The sequence below is a fragment of the Prionailurus viverrinus genome, chromosome B2 (assembly GCF_022837055.1).
Source record: "Prionailurus viverrinus isolate Anna chromosome B2, UM_Priviv_1.0, whole genome shotgun sequence".
NCBI classification, from domain to species: domain Eukaryota; kingdom Metazoa; phylum Chordata; class Mammalia; order Carnivora; family Felidae; genus Prionailurus; species Prionailurus viverrinus.
The window spans coordinates 12,271,090-12,290,370 of record NC_062565.1 but is presented as its reverse complement, the minus strand read 5'-3'; the positions used below and the strand labels follow the sequence as shown (position 1 = coordinate 12,290,370).

General features: G+C 44.2%; 1 protein-coding gene across 13 annotated transcripts in view; it reads right to left on the bottom strand.

Annotated features, from left to right (window-relative positions):
- ATXN1 (ataxin 1) overlaps positions 1–19,281 on the bottom strand; it is a 413,952-nt gene that overhangs the window by 271,575 nt on the left and 123,096 nt on the right. The window lies entirely within an intron of this gene.

The following is a 19,281-nucleotide window of genomic DNA, read 5'->3' as shown; positions in this document are numbered from 1 at the left end:
TCTCTCTGCCCCTCCCCGGTTCATGCTCTGTCTCTCTCTGTCCCAAAAATAAATAAACGTTGAAAAAAAAAATTAAAAAAAAAAAAAAAGAAGGAAAGGGTCTCAGGTGGAATCATAAATTAAGAATGACCTCTATGCCACCTGCAAGAAAGCTCTAAAAGTGACAAGAGGGGCGCCCGGGGGGCTCAGTCAGTTAAGCGTCCGACTTTGGCTCAGGTCATGATCTCACGGTCTGTAAATTCAAACCCTGTGTCGGGCTCTGTGCTGACAGCTCGGAGCCTGGAGCCTCTTTCAGATCCCGTGTGTGTGTGTGTCTCTCTCTCTGCCCCTCCCCTGCTCATGCTCTGTCTATGTCTGTTTCTCAAAAATAAATAAACATTGAAAAAGAATTTTTCCTAAGTGAAAAGAAAGAGGACTGGGGCAAAGGAACACTAGGACACTGCATATCGAAAAGCAATGTTAGGGGCACCTGGCTCGCTCAGTCAGTAGAGCATTTGACTCTTGACCTCAGGGTCGTGAGTTCAAGCCCCAGGTTGGGCATAGCGTTTATTTAAGGTAAATTAAAGTATTAAAAAATAAATATAATGGAACTAAAAAAAAAAAAGAAAAGCGATACATGAAAATAAAATCAGAATTAAATATTTAATGCATTAAACAGGAGTATTGGTTTTTACTGACAAGGGGTACATGCAAAAGAAATGCTAACTTCGTATGTGCCAAGCTAGGTAACATAGGACAGAAACATGTAAAGAAAGATAAGCAGAGACTGAGAGTCATGCAATGGTGTTGTGAACGTGTACCCCACTGCCTTCCGTCTTTGGAAAAGTAAGCAGATGGAAATTTAATAAGAGTCTAGGGAAGCAGGGCAAAATAATAAGGCTCATCTTATGACTACATCAACCTGGTAATTACAGCATGCACCTTCTATATAGAGACCCCTGGAACATCAGCAGAAGTCAATCACGTACGGAGACATCGAGGAAACCTGACTACACCTCAGTATTCCATGATCACAACGCAGTGAACTTCAACGAGTAGAGAGAAGCATAAACAATTCAAATAAACATGTATACTTACAAAACGTTCTTCGAAACAGGTGAGAGCCTAAGAAATGCTAAATTCTGCAACTGCAGATTGAGACCATAGAGATAAGGATCACATTATATATTAAAGTGTAGGCAGTCCACACTCCAGCAAATACCTTACATATTTTCATCATTAAGAAGATCCTTACGGGGCGCCTGGGTGGCGCAGTCGGTTAAGCGTCCGACTTCAGCCAGGTCACGATCTCGCAGTCCGTGAGTTCGAGCCCCGCGTCGGGCTCTGGGCTGATGGCTCAGAGCCTGGAGCCTGTTTCCGATTCTGTGTCTCCCTCTCTCTCTGCCCCTCCCCCGTTCATGCTCTGTCTCTCTCTGTCCCAAAAATAAATAAACATTGAAAAAAAAATTAAAAAAAAAAGAAGATCCTTAAAAGAGCAATCCACTCAAGAAATTAGAAAAGGGAAATACACCTAGGGAAAGCAAAATGAAGACAGAGCACACAAAAATAAATGACAGAAACGAACTCAAAATTTCAAATAGAAAAGATGTCAAAAGGTGGCCCTTGAAAATATCCAAAAAACAGACTAGATTTATTGCTCGTTAAGCTAATGTTCCAAAGAATTGATCAACTAAACCAAATTAAAAGGGAGTAGAATAAAACCAAAAATATTGAAGATATTTTTTAATTTTAAGAATATGTAAAAAAAAAAGAGTATGTAAATTTGGCTCTGTGTTAATGAAATGTTAAATACAGAAATGGCAGATACCCTATAAAAATTAAAATCTTTAGTATTAATTTGAGAAGTAAAAATCTTGATCAGGAAAATATTGTGTGTATTAAGCAGGGCCCGGGGGGGATGGGCTTTCATCCTGAGTTAAATAAGGACCTGAGTTTGGGGTGTCTGGGTGACTCAGTCAGTTAAGCATCTGATCAGCTCAGCTCATGATCTCATAGTTCATGGGTTCGAGCCCCGTGGTCAGGCTCTGTGCTGACAGCTCAGAGCCTGGAGCCTGTTTCAGATTCTGTGTCTTGCTCTCTCCCTGCCCCTCCCCGCTAACGCTCTGTGTGTATCTCTCTCTCTCTCTCTCTCTCTCTCTCAAAAATCAATAAACATTAATAAAAAAAATAAGGACCTGAGTTAAATAATTTGGGGGACAAGTAATTTCAAAACCTCCAGGCATGATACAGAGATTATACAGAGATTATGTACATAGAGATTATACATTATGCCATTCACAGCATCGCTGGTTCAATAGAAAAAGTTATTACTGAAAATGTTAAAAAGACATTTAAAAAAATTGGGGTATTGAAGGGGGAAGGGGTGGGAAGGGGTGGGAAGGGGTGGGAAGGGGTGGGAAGGGGTGGGAAGGGGTACTGAAAATTGGAACAGAATACTACTTATTTGCCACCATAAATCTGTCTGCCATAAACCAATAGCCAACATCTTATTCAAAGTTAAAAGAAAGAGTCAATAATTAAATTCAGTAATGAAGTCAGTGTACCCACTCTACCATTATTATTTAACATGACATTGGGATGTCCTAGACGAAATGAAAGTTAAGAACGTTAAAATGGAGGAGGCAATATTTTCATTATTAGAAATGCTATGATCACCTATTTAGACCGTCTAAAGGAATTAGCTGAAAGACTACTACAACTCTGTGAGGTCAAGAAGATGGCCAGTTATTACAAGATGTATGTGTACACATGCACGGAACAAGCATTTATATATATGATACACACACACACACACACACACACGCACACAGAGGGAGTTTTTGTATAAACCAGCAGTGAGCTAAAAATATGAGAGAAATAATGACCAAGTGCACAATTCTATAAAATCTCTAAGAAAAATTAACAAGAACTGTTCAAGTCCTATGAAAATAGACAACACTTCACCGAGGGGCAAATACAAGTCTTGAATGAGACTAACTACCCAGATCCAAACTTGCAAAAGTGTAAAGACTTCAATTCTCTCCAGATTAACTTACAATCTGTGACCATTAAAATTTATTTTGAAAAGACGTTTTACAATCTGACCAAATTGGCCTTATGTTTACATGGAAGAATAAATAGGCTAAAAATAGCTAAGGACTCTTGGAAAAAGAAAGTTCTATGGAAGAATCCAAGACTGTACATGTTAAAAACTGATGAAAGCCATGGGACCAAACTAACATGCAAAACCACAAAGATAGAGAGAACAGAATATAAAGCTCAGAAATATACCCAAGTTCATAAAAGTACTTAGTACATGATAAAGACAGTGTTTCCTACGAGTAGGGTAAAAGAGTATGAAATAAATGGCGTGTGAAAACTGATGAGCTATTTGGCAAGATTCATCTGATCCTCATGCCTGAGATCACACATCAAAATAAGCTCTAAATATAAACTACAAGACAATAAAAAAAACTAGAACAAATTATAGGTGAATATTCATCTGATCCTAGTGCATGGAAGGCTTTTTTTAGGTCTACAAGAAAAAAAAATATGTTGGACTACATACGTTTTGAATATCTGTATGTGAAGTTCACCATGAATAAAATTCAAAGGAAAATATCAAAGTGGGAAAAATATTTTAACATCATGAACTAAGAGTTAACATCCTTATTCAAAATGAACACACATATAAGTAAAAAATATATGTCCTAATACAAAAAATTAGCAAAGAACATAGTTGGTTTTAAAATATATATATATATATATATATATATATATATATAACAGAAAATGTATGAAAAAAATGTCCAACCTCGCTCAAAACCACACACAAAAGAAAATTAAGACAAGATGTAATTTTGAACTTCTCAAATTGGCAAGGTTTTTGATTCTGTGTTTTTATTACAGCACTTAGTGCTGTCCGAGAATGCAGACACATGGACATTCCTTTTCACGGTTGATGAGTGCTAAAATATAGTACTTTAATAATAATGTATCAAAATCTTAAAAAGGCTCTTACTGTTTGAACCCACAGTTCCGGTTCTAAAGATTCATCCTAAAAAAACAATCAGAGATGTTCAAAAAAGATACATGTTCAAGGACATGTATGGCACAGTATATCGCTAATGACTGCAAAAAATCTGGAGAATTAAATGCTCAACACATTAGATTACTTGTGTAAATTCTAGTATCTATAAGAGATGTAAAACTATATAGGCAATAAAATCATGCTATGTGGGATTGAAAATGGCCTAGCGACACGTTCCCCTTATATGGGCCAGTGGTACAATCAGCATGATGCCAGTTAGAAGAGGGTATATGACTAGAAATACGAAATATGTTCACGGTTATCTTACGAGTGATCTGCCTTTCACTTTTTTCCCCCCTGTTTTTCCAGGTTTCTAAAATGAATATACACCATTTCTGTGATCAGGGAAACAACGGCACAGGATCTGGAGTCAGACTGCTTAGATTCAAATTCAAAGCTCTGTCACTCTGCAACCTTGGGCACATTGTTTATCCTCTCCGAGTCTCAACTTCCTCATCCATCAAATGGGACAAATAACAATAACTACCTCACGGGGTTGCTGTGACCATTGAATTTTACAATGTATGTAAAGTGTTTAGTATGGTATCTGGACCATAATAAGTGCTCATTAAAAATTAGTATTATTTTGACTTTAAAGCAAGAGTAGCCACCTCCAAACTTTTCTGACAGAAGCGATTTTGTATGGGCTTATTCCTATGCCAAAGAAAAAGCAGAAATCGTCCATGGTTGTAGATTTAAAATGCTCATTATTCATATTCATTCCCTCTCTCCTCTCTCTCTGCCCCTGTCTCCCTCTTTCCCTTTCTCTCTCCCTCCCTCCTCTCTCTCCCTCCCCTTTTTCTCATCCCCTTCTCCCTTCCCCCACCTCTCTCTCTCTCTCTCTCTCTCTCTCTCACACACACACACACACACACACACACACACACACACACACACCAAGATTAAGATCCTCATGTCCTAGGATTCTGGCAAGTTTGAGCAATAGTTAATACACATCCTCAACAGAGATCATTTGAGCCCTGTGGGCAGTCCACCATGGCCAACCAAGGTCAAAAAAGATGGTTTTGATGAGGAAGCCAGATAACCTAGGAGAACAGAGGCTGCTGATAATCAGTTGGCCAATGTGTGGTCCCAGAAAAGGCTTTCACTCTCCGTGGCATAGACAGGCTTACAGCAGGGTGAGCAAAGCACGGAGGGAAAGACAGCTGGGCTGTGGAAGGAACCCCCAAAAGGGAGTAGGTACAGCCAGGTTCTAGGACGGCCACCCACATCACCCGCCAGCCAAGCATAGAGTCCTGCGAGACTATGCTTCTCCTCACTGACCACAGAACTCTCAGGGGCCCCCCTCAACCTCTGAGGTTCTGTTAAAAAGGTGACAACGTCAGCTCCTAACCCTAGTTGTTTTGTTTTTTTTTTTAACTTTAGAGCCCGCTCCTAGCTCCCAAAACAAGTCAAAGAAAATTAAAAGAAGAAATAAAGCATTCCGGGTGCCCCTCATATTTATTTTGCTTTCCCCATCCATGTTATTTTCGTGAATCTAGCAGAAAGTGACAAAATCTAGAAAGTGACACATGAGCGCAGATTACAAGGCAGCACATGTCCAGGCAAGGTCATTAGATGCCATCAGAAATGGTCTAAGGACACATGCATTCGGAAGATAACGCAGCTCAGCGGGTTATCTAGAAATCGTTCTACTCAGAGTCCTGTCTGCTGCTCTCACACACCCGCTGTGGTCTCAGAGCCCCGACAACTGCACTAAACATGGCGTGGGAGGCTGGAGAAGGCAATATGGACAAAAAAGAATTTTTTTTTTTTTTTTTTGCTGAATCTGAAATGTGGAAGGAATCTTTGCATACGTGAGACAGAGCCCTAAAAGGGGCCATAACTATTCGTTATAAAGGTATGTTTGGGGAATTCAACAATTGATGATTCGATCATCTGAAAAGATGGAAAGATGCTCTTATGCAAAAAAAAAAAAAAAGTCACATCAGCATCAGGGACAGATGACAGAAGGCAGAAAAGGAGAGCCAGGACTAGGCTTTGGTGTCAGGTGCTCTGCCTTTGAATTCCAGCCCCCACCACTCACCAGCTGGGTGCATATGGGCAAGGGGGTTAAGATATCAGACCCTCCATTTTTAAAAGTACTTAGAATGACAGTAGCAGTATCTGTCTCAAAGAGTTACTGGAATGATTCAGTCAGTCATTCACTCACTGTGTAATAATTGAGCCTTGAGATATGCCAGCCCAGTGCCAGACGCCGAGACAAGAGTGACTGAAGCAGGCACAGCCCCCACTTACATCAACTCTAAGCCTCTTAGATTTTAGTGGAAGAAGGGAGACAAAAAAACACATCGAAGTGCAATAGAGAAAAAAATTAAACCAGTTAAAGGAATGGAAAGCGATGGGGGTGTTTACACCCCCTGGGAAGGGTTACTTCTCAGTTAAACTGACATTTGAGCAAAGATCCGGATCAAGTAAGAGGGTGAGTCATGAGGCCAGGGGGTGGAGGGGGGTGTGGGGGAGGAGGATCAAGTCAAGGGACGAGTAAGGCAAAGACCCTGAGGCGGGAACAGGCTTGCATTCGATGCGACATGTGCAAGTAGCTATAAGCTCAGAGCTTGCAAAAGCATGTGCCCTGATGATGATGGGGGTGATGATGATGGTGGATGGCGGTGGGGTGGTCTCACAATGACATCCAAACAAGCAGAATACAAGGAATGTGAGAATGGGCACCACCCTTGTCAACAAAAGTAATAAAGTGACAAAATTAGTACCGAATACAGGAAGTACTGATTAGGATCTTGACTAATTTTCATTTATTAAAAACTACAGCTCTATTTTTAGGTATATCCGTCAATCTAACATCATTCAAGAAAAGCTCCTCTGAAAATTCTATTTCAGGAATGTAAATTATTTGAAATAAAAATATTCTGCATGCATGATTTGTTTGTTACCCAGCCGTCCTTCTGTTGGGTTTTAGTCTGCTAACCGTGTGTACGTGGAATTTTCAACAGTTACTATGTAGGGTACTTAGAAATTTCATAGGAGCCTTTAAGTGGCAGAAAGAGCTAGTAGGTTTTCATTTCCACCTCAGCTCGGAGGGAAAAGGGTTTTAATGGATGTCTTTCTAGGCTTTCAGCCTTTTCTTACCTGTCTCGGGATGAAATTCTACTTTACTTGTTTAGTTATGCATATGTTCAGAATTTTACAAACAGAGTCATTCATATTGTATGAATTTTTCTTCAACCTACTTTTTCTTGGGGAACGGGGGGGACTTAATATCAGGTTGTTGAAATTCACCTGGATTGTTCTACACACTTTTAGATCACTCATTTTCGTTGTTGCACAATATTCTTTGATTATATCTCAATTTTCTTATCCATACTACTTTGATAAACATTTGGGTGGTTTGGTTGTATTTTTTTTCTAATGTTTATTTATTCTCGGGGGGGGGGGAGGGGCAAAGAGAGCGGGAGACACAGAATCGGAAGCAGGCTCCAGGCTCTGAGCTGGCGGCACAGAGCCCGATGCGGGGCTCGAACTCACGAACCGCGAGATTATGACCCGAGCCAAAGTCGGATGCTTAACTGCCTGAGCCACCCAGGCACCCCTGGGTGTATTTTTTTAAACCATTAGTAATAGAAGCAAAGCTGTGATGGACGGCATGCATGTTTTCTGGTACATTCGTAAAGAAGTTCTTCTAGGGAATAAATTTAGAAGCAAAACTGCCGAGTCAGAGTAGAACACATTTATCTTTACTGGATAATGTTCAACTGTTACCTAAATGTTTACACAAATTAACACTCCCCCCCAGCAATATACACGCACGAAATGCCATTTTTCTTAGACCAAAATATCCCCTCTGACCCTGGGAATTCCAGATCTCAAATAACCCAAGTGCCCATCCATCCATTTATTGCCTTAGCCAATTCAAAACTGGTCTTTGAACAAATCCAGACTCGGAAAGAATGTCAGTTGTGTTGAATTTCTGGCTAACTCATCACAATCAATTTGCACGCAAACAAATCCCTCACAAGAACTACCAATAAATAATCACACACTGCTGGAGCCATGATGTAAAAGAAAGATGTTTCAATAAAGCAGACAGGCTTAAAACTATTTTGGCTAGGGGCGCCTGGGTGGCTCAGTCGGTTAAGCGCCCGACTTCAGCTCAGGTCACGATCTCGCGGTCCGTGAGTTCGAGCCCCAAGTCGGGCTCTGGGCTGATGGCTCAGAGCCTGGAGCCTGCTTCCAATTCTGTGTCTCCCTCTCTCTCTGCCCCTCCCCCGTTCATGCTCTGTCTCTCTCTGTCTCAAAAATAAATAAAACGTTAAAAAAAAAATTAAAAACAAAACAAAACAAAACTATTTTGGCTACCTGAATTCATCTGAACCAAGCCAATAATCTAGATATTTGCCCCTAGCCTTCTGTTCCTTTTATTTCACGGCATTTTTAAGAATCTTTTTTTTTTAAGTTTATTTATTTATTTTGAGAGAGAGAAAGTACGAGCAGGGGGAGGGGCAGAGAGGGAGAGAGAGAATCCCAAGCAGGCTCTGTGCTGTCAGCACAGAGCCTGACGTGAGGCTGGAACTCACGAAATGTGAGATCAAGAGCTGAGCGGAAATCAAGAGTCAGAGGCTTAGCCGACTGAGCCACCAGGAGCCCCTATTCCATGACATTTTTATAACTAGATTTGTCCGATAAAAGGCATGTGTGCATTGCATTTTTGAGAACTAAGAGAAAAGTACTGGATTTACTCTCTTCAAAAATATAGGAGTCATGAATACACTAAAACCCACAGAATTGTACATTTTAAAGAGATGAATTTTAATAGTATGTGAATTATACCTCAATAAAGCTGTTACTAAAAGTGCATCAGGGGGCGCCTGGGTGACTCAGTCTGTTGGGCGGCTGACTACAGCCTAGGTCATGATCTCACAGTCTGTGAGTTCGAGCCCCGCGTCGGTCTCTATCCTGAGAGCTCAGAGCCTGGAGCCTATTCTGTGTCTCCGTCTCTCTGCCCCTCCCCTGCTTGCTCTCTGTCTCTCTCTCTCAAAAATAATGAACAATAAAAAAAAAAGTGCATCAGCTAAGCAAAATAAGCCAGACACAAAAGAACAAATCCTTTATGATTCCTTTATGTGAAGTACCTAAAACAGTCAAATTCATAGACACAGAAAACAGAAGGTGGTTGCCAGGAGCCGGGGGGAGGAGAGAATAGGGAGTTAGCGTTTTCATGAGTACGGTTTCTGTTTTGCAAAACCAAGAGTTCTGGAGACGGCTGGCGGGGATAGTATGAATGTGCTTAATGCCACTGAACTGGGCACTGAAAAATGGTTTAGCTGGTAAATTGTATGGTATGTGTAGTTTGCACTAATATATATATATATATGACACTAATATACCGATATGTACACAGCGTGTGTGTCTCTCAGAGGTAGTGGGGGCTGTGTTTTGTTTCAGTCTTAGGTTATTGTTCAAGCAAAGACAAGGTTTCTTTTTCCATGAAGTCACATAGATCGCGCACCCCAGACTGAGCTCTTTACCGCTTTCCTTATTTCTTCGAGCGATCCTGAATTTCGGCACACAGATGCTTCGACACCATATAGTGTGGGTCAGAAGAAGATTGAAAAACAAAAACAAAAACAAAACCACGTGAGTCTGAAGTTACTGCTTGCGTGGCAACCCTGACAATACGACTTCGCGGAAAACGAGGGCTTCCATTTAGCAGAATGTGCCACGGTTCCGAAAACGCTAACGTACCCCCAAGGGGACGCAGTCACACTTGCGACGTAACTTAAACTCCTGAATTTTTTGACTTCTGCAGGTTTACGTTCTCATCACCCTGCAGCCACACCCTTTTCTGCCACTGACCCTCCGAGGCATCTCTCATCGCTTGACATCATCTCCGCCGTGAAATGCTTGCTCTCGAGCAGCCTGAGGTTCGGAAGACACTTTCCAAAACGTTAAACAATAAAAACCGTCGACGGTCACTGGCAGTGGTGAAACGGGCGAGCCTCCTTCGATGCTGTCTCTGTGCCTAGAACCGCTTGCCCCGTCCTGCTCCCACGGGGATCCAGCGAGCTGTATCTCCCCCTTCTCTCCCAGCTCACCTTAATTCGCTTCTCTGGGATTCTGTAATGAAGGCAGCTGTGACTACAGAAGCGGAGAAGAGAGTACTCTGCCCCCCGGGGGACAGGGAACAAGTGTTAATTTATGTCGGTAGGTCCCAAAATGGTAAACCGTGTGGATTACATTGCTACTGTATGTCTGTGCCATAACCTGCATCTGTCTTCCCGTCTTTAAGAACCTTCCAGGGCTCCTGATAAAGGATGACAGGCCAGGCTGGGAGAGGGGTGGGGGTGGGGGGCAGAGGATTTGAGGATGGCATATCTATCACTTACGTGGCACTGAGTCAGGCAGACAACGTGTGACTCATCAGGTTCCTGCTCAGAAGCCCACAGTCTCTCTGGGAGCTACTCATAATAGACCGTTTTTCAATCAGCACACGTTTATTCAGCAAATATTTACTGAAGACCTACTAAATGCCAGGCACTGTGCCTGACATCAGGGACAAAAATAGGACTACGACGTGGTCTCCGTAGAGACAGATGGGTGGGGCATCGTATCGAACCGTTTCATCGAGAGACACGGCTGGTCAGAAGAGCGGCTCTGCCCTCTCCAATACATACATACATGCATACATACAAGAAGTAAATAAAATGCACCGGGCACACATAAGGAATCCAGTCAGTGAGTGACCATTCTGGCCATGAAAGAACATATTTGGAAAGAACACAGCAATAGCTTGTGAGGCTTTCCTCTTCAGAACTATGGTTACCAAGCATTCCAGACACGTGAATGTTCCAACACCCATTGAGAGGCAAATGGGAGTTTGCCACCATGGAAGATTTGAATAGAAATAAGCGATTTTTAGTAAAGATCCAGAGATGGCACCTGTATTTCCCGTCTCGGAACAGACTTAACGAAGCCCTTTTTTATGTACGTCTGCCTCCCCGGACGGCCCCCATCCCCCGAAAAGACAGGGAGTGAGTTTCTAGTGCCCAGTTTTCCCCCGTGACAAGCACCATGCCACGGTGCACGTGGCAACAGCATTTTAAATTAGCTGGCTGCATATGATAGTCAAGTTGACATCTGAAACGCTGCTGGAATGGACAATTTAAGGACTGGATGATGAATATAATCCATAAGGCACCAATGAATGCATTTAATTAATGAATCAAATCAATTCATGTAGACTGTCATGGGCTGAACCGTGTCCCCCCCACCCAAATGTATGTGTCGGAAGTCTGAACTTCCCCAGTATCTCGCAAGGTGACTGTATTTGGAGACAGGACGTTTAAGGAGGTAATGAAGGTAAAATCTGGTCAAATGGGTGGGGTCCCAATCTAGTGTGACTGGTGTCCTTATAAGAGGCGATCAGGACACACAGTCTGGAAAGGAAGCCCACATGAGCACAGAGGGAGAAGACGGGAGTCTCCAAGCCGAAGAGCGAGACCTCAGGAGGAACCAGTCTTGCTGACATCTTGATCTTGGACTCCCGGCCTCCGGAGCTGTGAGACATATATTTCTGCTGTTTAAGCCACTCAGTCTGTGCTACTCCATTATGGCCGCCCTCACAGACAAGTACAGATACTAAGGGCAGAGCTATGACCTTGCACACGGTCACTGCGGGAAAGACCCAAAAGGGTGAACGTGAAGTGGCAGAAAGAGTGCTAAGGACAGGAATCGGGAGCCCACGGAGCCACTTCTGGCTCGAGCCTGATCTCTTTCTTGATCAAGCCCAGTTTTACTTCACGTCTGCTTCCTCCTTTCTTCTTTTTAATGTTTGTTTATTTATTTTTGAGAGAGAGACAGAGACAGAGAGACAGCAGGGAAGGGGCAGAGAAAGAAGGAGACGCAGAATCCCAAGCAGGCTTAGTGCTGTCAGCGCAGAGCCCAGCACGGGGCTCAAACTCACGAACTGCGAGATCATGACCTGAGCCGCAATCAAGTTGGACGCTTGACGGACTGAGCCACCCAGACGTGCCTCTCTGCTCCTTTTAAGATACAAGGGTAGATCTCAGGAGCACCCAGTTTCAGATGCTACTATGTAGTGAACTAGGTGCTGTTTTCTCGGATATGACAGAAACGACAGTGAAGTGTGTGTTTTTCCTTCACTACGTTCAGCCACGAAAGGAGGCTCCTCAAGGCTGGAGCCTTCCCAGCTGCTTCTTGAACCTTTCTCCCAGCATCAGCCAACATCGCTCCAACCAGAAGATCCTCTTTCGGCAAGCGTCCGACCCCAGAGGGGATCCCCGTGCGACTCAGCTCTGCTGGGCCACCCCAGCACCCGGGGGACATCAATTTGGAGGCAGTAGGTTGAAGTCACGTGAAGAAGTGACAAGAACGAGCAGAAAAACGTCTCCGCACCTTGTGTGAATGTTAGCGTGTGCCAGCCAGAAAAGACGCGCTTATTCTGAGCAAAGACCTTAATGAGCCCTACAAACAGAAATTACTACAATGGGACAATAGGTACCTTAATTCATTCTTTTCTCCAGCAATCTTAGCACTAACGATTACAAAATCTTCCACAGCAGCACTGCTAAGACAAAGACACAATCACACACCCACGGTACAATCTCTGTAGAGACACACACTGGACTGTCTGTCCAGCAGCATTTGTTTTTCTAGAAACTGCCTATCCACACAGGTGGGAACAGTCCTGTTCATACTACATGACCCAAACCCCAGATACACTGTGGACTGTTGGTTGTGGTTTGGGGTTGGTTTTGTTTTGTAGCACAAAGGTCCAGCCCCCACCCTCCCCTACAATCCATGAGAGCCTCCCGGGTCCTTGGCCAAAGCCCCATTTCTCTGAAGCTGCCTCTGATGAGTTTCCCTTACTGGCCATAAAAAGAGTTCAAATTAGTAAAACCATACTTCAAAGACCAACAGAAAAGCAGTAACTTAAAAAAAAATAACAAAAACCTAAGGAAGTGTTTTTAAGGTTTATCAATGTCGCTTGCTTAGAGCCTTTGCAACCCCCTAGTAGAAAGGATCATTGAACAGGAAAAACTCCTGACCATTTATTCGACGTTACAAAGTTCAGGATGAGGATACATCCCGAGAGTGTGGCTGCCACGTTTTTCCCGCCACGTAAGCCCTGACCACTGACAGGATCACGGAGCTGAACGGGGCTTAGAACTCTTGCCTACCAAGGCAATTGCCTCCTCCCAACTGTGGGCTTCTCCTCACGAGGTGCTCTCTCTTTAATTCTTTCAACCAGCATCTGGGGACCCCTGTATTTTGTGACCCTCTTGCTGGGGGTCAGAAGCAAACAGGAGAAAAAGCCATATATGCCCTCAAGGAGAGTTCTTCCTAATGAAGGACACAAGTCATTGCTGCGAGGCCAATTGATAGAACCAGTCATGCCATCCAACAACACAGTTCACCTGCAGATAAAGAAACTTAAAGGTCTAAGTGGGTAGATGAGAGTGTGGGCCAAACGTATGGACAAACTCATGGTGAAGTAGTTTAGTAGGGTGATCAACAGGGGATTCGTTGGGGAACAGCTAACAGAAGCGATCACATCAAAGCAAAGGATGACATCGGAGCATAAAGGTGCAGAGAACCTAGTCCTGGGTACCAATCTAGAACCTTCCTTACCATAGCACTTCACGTTCATCTGTAAGTCCGCACTTGAGAGCATTCTGACATTCGAGGCATGCATTATTAAAAATGAGCTTCCTGGGTAGTAAACTAACATTTGAACAGTTCACGAAACCGCAAACACTAGACTACGGAGGAAAGAGATAATGACACTTGTCGCAAGATATTAAGAAGACACGGCAATAAAAGGAATCTGTTCACAGAGAGAATGATTCTAAATACAAAATGGTCAGATTGATACTTAGAAGTGTGGCTATTAATAGAAATAATATTAGAGAGGTTTCATTATGTAAATGGCTTATATGGCTGCCAGAAATGTACCGGGTAGTAATTTGCATTTTTTTTTTTTTGCTGTAACAGAAATTTCAAGGATTTCTTTCGCTGAATTATGAGGGACCCTTTCGCCGGTATGCCACAGCTTGTGTAACCGCAGTAAAAAAGACCACCTGTGCTCTTAGTTGCCCTTAGATAATAATACATGCTCTTAGAAACGAATAATAATTAGGTAGTTTTTTGTGCCAGGCACTGTGCTGACTGCTCTATGGGCAGCAATCCTATGAGACACAATGATTCTCCCCATGGTACCTTTCAAAGAGAGGAGGCTTGCAGCAACCTGTCCAGAGTGTCGCAATTAGCAAGTAATGGATGTTGGATCTGAACTTTGTCTCTCTGACCCCAAGCCCGTGACTCCCCCCACTGCCAGGGACAGCAATGGTCCAAGATCTGGCAGCGTCGTGAGCATAGTGTTTCATACAGAGACCTTCGAGGTAGAAATAGGGCTAGAAAGGTGGGCACTTCCGATCACCCCTGGTCACAAATCTCAGTGTCTGCTCCCACTCAACAGCACCCATATTTGCCACCTGAGACCCCTGGATATTGGTGCCGCATTCTGGGCAGCTCCTGCTATGGCACAGACCACAGGTGTCACAGGTCCAAAGCTAAATCCTCCCAGTTCCCCCCCACCCTCCCGCCGTCCGCTCCACACAGGCCCCGGAGCTACATGCTTCTCCCCACCACCTCTCGTTGAGATCCTTGGCTTCATGATCCCCATTTCTGCGGGACTCTCCCTTCTTCATTTCTCAGTCATTCAAGTCAGTGACCTGAAATCCCAAGGTGATGGTAAAACGCTCATCTTAGCCACAAAACTTCATTAGAAGGGCTAATCAATAACAGTTTTGTTTCAGATACATCTATTTACCCCCCCCCCCCGTACACACCCTTTGAGGAATTTTGCAATTTGCCATAAAATAACTAAAAATCGAGCATCAGAAGGAAAGAGGAAGGGAAGTTCAAAAATAACCAGTTCATGCTTGAAAATCGAGTGTGAGTTTAACAACAGGCACGGCTGGTTTAGAATCCTCGCTCTCTTACTCTTCTTAGCCTTTGTCTTGCACCGTCTGTAAATCAAAAGCAACAGTGTTCATCTCCTGGGTGTGATGAGGTTTAACTGGGAGGTCATAAGCAATGCTCCTAACGGGGGGTCCGGCACAAGGTAAAGTTCCTTTCTCTTCTACCCTTTGGTCGACGAGGAGGGGACTATGGGCCCTGCCTCCCCACGTAACTGCCTGCCACTGGCCCGTGTTCCACAGGCTGGAGACACTCTTCCTGGGGCAGCGAGAGAGGCACCGAGTCAGTCTCGTCACCTCTTAGGGGTGACACTGCAAAGTCTGCTCATCCGTCGAAACCTCCCCACAGAGCCGTAAATGAGGAGCTCCTGTGGCAATACGCACGAGAGCCTGATAAATTAAGATAGGAGGTAAGCACGAGGTAACTCTAGTATTTCCTGGAGATTGGTGGGCAGAAGGGAGACAGGAAGTCCTTGCTCTCCAGAGTTCTGATCTGAATGCCTAGAGGCAAGAGTCTTGTCAACGACCCGGAACCACAGAACCACTGAACTTTCTCGGGGTCATGCTACCAAGCAGAGCAAGACTCCATAATGAAGCCCAGGGATGAGGGGTGGGGAGGCGGCAAGGGTCCCGCGGGTGGAGGGGGCCCTCACTGCTGCTGCATCCACAGAGCTCCAAAAGGCAGGAGGGGCTTTAAGGAAAAAGACAAAAAACTAGAGTTGCCATGTCAACACTAGAGTTTCACAAACAGCGACCTGGACAGAAACTAGAAAATGTAAAATTGCTCAACAGTCTAACAATCTGAAGGTCAAAGAAAAGCGCGTTTTTCAAAAAGTGGGAAACAGATGAGGAATGTAAATACATTAAGTACTCATGTTTATTCTTTATTTTATTTTTATGATTTTTATTTTTTTAATAAAACGTACCGTCAAGTTGGCTAACATACGGTGTATATACTGGGTGCTCTGGGTTTTGGGGGTAGATTCCCGTGGTTCCTCGCTTACCTACAACCCCCAGTGCTCATCCCAACAAGTGCCCTCCTCAGTGCCCATCACCCTTTCTCCCCCTCCCCTGCCCCTCCCCCATCAACTCTTAGTTTGTTCTCTGTATTTTAGAGTCTCTTATGGTTTGCCTGAATCTCTCATTGATATATAATCATCTTATAAAGAAACTTTCAAGAGGCACGTATAACCCGCTAACTTGACTACTTCATAAGATTTTCTCGTTTGACAGATTCCGAGATCTAAGGCACGGCCATAAGTCTTTTCCAAACAAGGAGGACTACAGATAAAGTAATTAGTCAATTAATTAATTCGACACACAAACCAGCCATTGACAAGCCTGGAGAAATCCCTCCCCACGTTGTCTTTGTTTCTTTTCAAGGTTTGGAGGGGAAAACCATTGAAACAAACATGACCAACTACCCACACAATTCTTCATTTTAATGTTTTCTCCCCAAGCACCCACAAATCCAGGTCACCCCGGTTTGCTTCCAGTTCTGGCCCAAGTTCAAATCTCTTACCTGAAGCCCACCACCTGGAGCCCTGGAGGAGCCACCACTGCCTATGTGTGTTCGCCAACAAGATGCTGCTACACACCCCTCCCCGAGAGGCACCTGCCACGCTCAGTGTGTAATGTGGCTTCCGGGGCAAGGCAGACGTGTCCGAAAAGACAAACATCCCAAGCTGCCCGTGGCAGGGAGGGGGGGGTTAGAGCAAATATGTCGAGCAACTTCAAGTGACTATAGACCTAAGACCTGAAGCTAATTAATGGAAATCCGAGCAAAGACGGTGACAGCTCAAGGCAGGAGTGTGAGGCTCGTGTCATTTGGTAAAGAGAACCCAAGAAGAAATCTCCTAAGGGCAGGACATTAACACCTGCACCTTACTTCCTTTGCAGACTTACACGTTTCTGTTAGAAACACGTCTCTACACTCCAGAGGGATTTTATAAGGTGTTGACCTGCTACTAATTACAGCAATGCCTACACCACAGCTAACAAAACAGCTCCTCGCTCGTTTGATTCTGATCACACGCAGGGATGTTCTTCCCTCCAACTGAACGGACCTGTTTGCCGTCTGCCTTCTTTACCTCGCATCCTCACAGGCCATCACCTCTAGCTTGAAATGCCCTTTTGCCTTCACATCACACGATCATGACACTTCCCTTCCTACAAGACACCGTTGAAACCACTCTCTCATTTAATCCCATCTAAACTAACCCGGACTCGTTCTGGCATCCGCGCCAGACTTGGCACTTCGCACTAACAAAGATTGCCCTTAGTGGAAAAGTCAATCCTGCACACGTCACTACACCTGTCACTCGGCCCAAGTCACTTCTCCTTCCTGGGCCTCAGTTCTGTCATCCGTAGAGCGTAGATAATAATGATCCCCAATCTCTTAGAGCTGTGAGAATCAGACGTTTGTTTTTCATCGCTGTGTTATGTTTGCAGACACGCACATTTAGTGCGTATAAAGTGCTTCTTCGCCCGGTACGTGGGTACACAGTAAGCACTCAGAGAACGTCTAATGCTTGCATTCGCATGCTGTTATTACTGTCTTGTGCTTACAGCCGCACTGGTCCGATAAACTCTCGGGAGAAGGAACTATTCTCACACGCTGCCCAGAAATTGAGGATGTGACCAAGTTCACTGTTAACGAAACAACAACATAGCAACCTGGCAAGGACTCCCGGCTCTTCACATTCAACCTACTCTGCTGACTACAAAAGTGCACCCGCACGTTGTGAGCGCAGACGAAAACACACACAATCGTGCCTGATTCTCGAAGCGGGACAGTTCGCAAAGAATTTCAGCGGGGCTTCGGCATGAGGAAGGTAATCTCCCGAGGCCCATGAGCACCTCCAGAAGCATCCTGAAGGGACAAATGAAGGCGAGGTGAGAATGTGAGGGGTGAGGAGGCAAGGAGGCCAGCACAGCCTCAACCGCAAAGCCTCCTGCGCTAAGAGAAAGGTGAAGAGCACAGGCCACGCAAAGGGAAACAGGGCTCCTTGGGAGATGTGGTGCAAGTCACTTGCCCAGGGCTCAACCCTAACCTCAAGCAGCGCTCAGTTCCTCCAGTAAAAGTCGCTTGCCCATGGACACAGATGCACATCTGAATTTACACCAGGGCTGTTTCCCCTTTGCGTGCCAGACCCCCATTTACATACCTGCCCCCTTCCACCTGTTGTGTGTCTATTCTTATCCTTCTCGTTTCCCATGTAAATCTGATGTCGCTTAATCCTCAGACACGGAATGGCACTGGTGAAGGGAACCTCCGAGGATGATCCAGGCTACTGCCCTCCTCTCGCAGAGGAGGGAACTGTTCCAGAAAGGTTAGTAACTTTCCAAAGGTCACAAAATTTGTGGTACGGCAAAAACTGAAACCTAGATGGTGACCACGCCCTCTTCCCGAAGCAAGCGCGTTTCTAACTCTACATCATTCCATCTGCTTCCTTCTCCCCCTTCCGGGCCCTCTACTGTGCCTAAGTCACCTAGATAAGTTTCGTTGTCAAACAGGCCATTGGAACAGACCTCCTTTTTCAGGTAGGACAAAATATACTTGGCTATTTTGTGCTCTGTGGTCACTCTGCTCCGCATCATGCATGGGGACCTTCTGTCTGCACCGACTGTCATTCACCCTTAACGGTCTATGACATCACACCTCCTTACGATATTTGACTCAGAAAAGATTTAAATGGTTCATGAGTATCATTAATTAATTTAAAACCATTTTAGAGGCAAATACTTTATTCTTCTCTTTAAAAAAAAAATGGGCTCTGTTTAATTGGAGTCACTTCTTCCCAGGTCACAGCAGTGCTATTTCAGTAGGAAAGGTCATCATAGCTTGAACACCAGGTACATTTAAAACAAATAATCCAAACCAAATTAGCTTTTATGCCTAACAATAGACTGGGAATCATAAAACAACTCTTTGGGAGAGGAGGAAAGAAATTAATTTTCTGCACTAGGAATCAACAGCTGTTTGTCAAATCAAAGTCACCCGTAACAAGTGACTCCTTAGCAAGGAAAATTATTTACCTTCAAATAACCATGTCAAGCTAGGGGGGGAAAAAAACGTTTCACAAAATAGCCACTAAATTCCTTCTTCTTTACATGGCACAGGGAGAAGGTCAGAAGCTATGCAGTTTTACTGTACTATATTCCTAAGAAACTCTGATATACCGTCCACGGCTCCAGGCAGACAGCAAGTTGCGGGAAGGGAGATTCCCAGGA